Genomic DNA, 3,099 nt, shown 5'->3' with positions numbered 1-3,099 from the left:
CACCACCACTGGACAACCGGTGTTGATTTGTTTATGTCCCTTTAATTTAGCATTTTTGGCACAAGAGGCCAAAGTAATGTGCCAGACTTGAGTACAAACGTGGAAAAGTGGATGTTAAAATGATGACGATGATGATGATGATGAACATGGTCATGGTGGTGGTGGTGGCGGTGGTGATGAGTGCTGAAGTTAGTGGTGGTGATGACAGTGATGGTGATAATGGAGTGATGACAATGATGATAGTGGTGATGATGATGATGATGATGACGATGACGATAGTGGTGATGGTAATTCTGCAGGAAAAATCGTTTGTATTCTTTGGTGACATCAGATTTTACCATTTCATAAGAAACCCTTATCAGAATCCTCAATCAATCCACATGCTTGGCTATTCTATCACAGAAACAGTTATAAGACACACTTCACATTTATATTCTCTACCTAAATCAAACACTTCTCAAAGTGATGCCAAATGTTTTTTTGTTTTTCCCTTTTTTATTTCAATCTATATACTCCAGCTCAAGGAGAAGCTACTTCCAGCCACCTCCATTAGGCAGTCTCAACACCACACTTTACAATTCAAGCAGGGGTTTTAGAGGTAAACCAAACTGAGTACTCTAATCTATCACATTATGTTAGCTGATGAAAACTCCTTAAATACTTTCATTTCTGATATATACATATACCGGGGTTTTCCGAAAATCCGCCCTGGGCTTTAAACAGAAAATTCTATTTTACAAAACTATATTTTGGCTTAAATAAACCACCCACCTATGATAACCGCCCATGGACAATAATATGGAAGTTTAAAACCACTCAGTTTTTCAATAATGGTATATGATCGTTGAACATGTTTTGATGTATGTTCTTTCGACTCCATTATTGGGAATAAAAATCCTTTGAATTTATCTACAGACTTAGAGCAAATGAACGTCTAAACAGAATGCAAACAAGAACACTAACTCTGTTTCAATTTTTAACCACAAATAACTGCCCATCCAAATAAACGTCGAAGGACGATCTAATGGATGGGCAGAGTTTCGGAAAACCCTGGTATTTTTTTAAATGATTGATAAGGAAGACAGAGTAAACTGTAAGTTTTATTTAACACAATGATCGTTTCGACTTACATCTGGATTGCTCTCTAGTGGGTGCTATTTTATACTTGATTTTAAATGGAAAACCTGGGGTGTGACATATATATATGTGATAAAGCTGAAACTTAAGGGGGAAAAAAATTTGTACCAAGATCTGACATTAAATTTGAGTTGCAACTTATACATGAATAAATATGGTATATATATATATATATATATATATATATAGAAAAATATGTGTGTGTGTGTGAATGTGCATATATATATATATATATATATATATTTAATAATATTAGGGATAAAATCCAAAATTACAGGTAAAAACTCAATTAAAGTCAATTTATTAAAAATTAAAATTAAGTTTCACAGAATAAAATATATAAATATATAGTTTATAACATATAAATATATATATATAGTTTTATTTTTCTATATGTGACAGTGGATTTTCATCGATGGGTTCATGAACCTTGGTTCTTTTCCCTAAAACTATATATTTATATATATATATATATATATATATATATTATTATATATATTATTATATGTATTTATTTTCTCTAAGTTAATAATTAACTCCAACAAAATAAATTGGTTAATAGATACCAGGGTAGCAAAGATCATATATATATATATATATATATATATATATATATATATATATATATATATATATATGGATGTGTGGTAAGAAGCTTGCTTCCCAAACACATGGTTCCAGGTTCAGTCCCACTGCATGACACCTTGGGTGAGTGCCTTCTACTATAGCCTTGGGCCGACCAAAGCCTTATGAGTGGACAGAAGTTATGGTGGACAGAAAGTGAAAGAAGCCCATCGTATATATATATATATATATATATATATATATATATGTATGTATGTATGTATATGTTTGTGTGTCTGTGTTTGTGCCCCCACCATCAATAGACAATCGATGTTGGTGTGTTTACATCCCCGTAACTTAGTGGCTCAGCGAAAGAGACCAATAGAATAAGTACTGGGCTTACAAAGAATAAGTCCTGGGGTCGATTTGCTCGACTAAAGGCGGTGCTCCAGCATTGCCGCAGTCAAATGACTGAAACGAGTAAAAGAGTATATATATGTATAGTTCAAATTTACAGAAAACGAAAGACAGAGACAGGTGAAGGAACAACAAGTAGATGTATTAGTTTAACACTTGAGAAGAATGGGGAAATCTTTGATGTTTCAAGCCAATGCCCTTTGACAGAACAGATGAAGATTTTAAAAAATGGAGAGACAAAAAAAATATATATATATATGTATAATAATGATATTAGGGATAAAAATCCAAAATTACAGGTAAAAACTCAATTAAATTCAATTTATTAAAAATTAAAATTAAATTAAGTTTCACAGTATAAAATATAAATATATAGTTTTAGAGAAAAGAACCAAAGTTCATGAACTCATCCATGAAAATCCACAGTCAAATATAGAGAAAATTTAATAAGTGACTGTGGATTTTCATGGATGAGTTCATAAACTTAGGTTCTTTTCTCTAAAACTATATATTTATATATCATATATAAAGGGTTAAGGAGGGTATTGAATTTAACCAAACCCAAAGATACAGGTAATACCGAGTAAGTGCTGTATACCGGCTAATTATGCCTCAATCGTTGTATGAACAGGATTGGAGATTATAAGTCGTGTATTAGCGTGTGTATGTATAAATATATAAAAGGATAAAGAGAACAATGGTAAAGCTGGAAATATATTTTATGGATAAATATCCATAAAATATATTTCTAACTTTACCATTGTTCTCTATAGCCTTTTATATATTTATACATATATTATATATATATTGATAGAAAAGGTAAGACAACAAAAGAAAGAAAGAGACCTCGATATTATGTAAATAGAGGAATTTATCTGTAGTATAATATGTAACAATTATTCAGTAGCCATGATAAAACTCCGAGTTTCGGATGTCAGAGCAGAAACCCACGGAAGAGAGGGCGGCGTGGGCTTCCGCCCT

Source organism: Octopus bimaculoides, chromosome 29, assembly GCF_046866305.1.
Source record: "Octopus bimaculoides isolate indiv1 chromosome 29, ASM4686630v1, whole genome shotgun sequence".
Taxonomy (NCBI): Eukaryota; Metazoa; Mollusca; class Cephalopoda; order Octopoda; family Octopodidae; genus Octopus; species Octopus bimaculoides.
Note: the sequence above shows the minus strand (reverse complement) of the source record.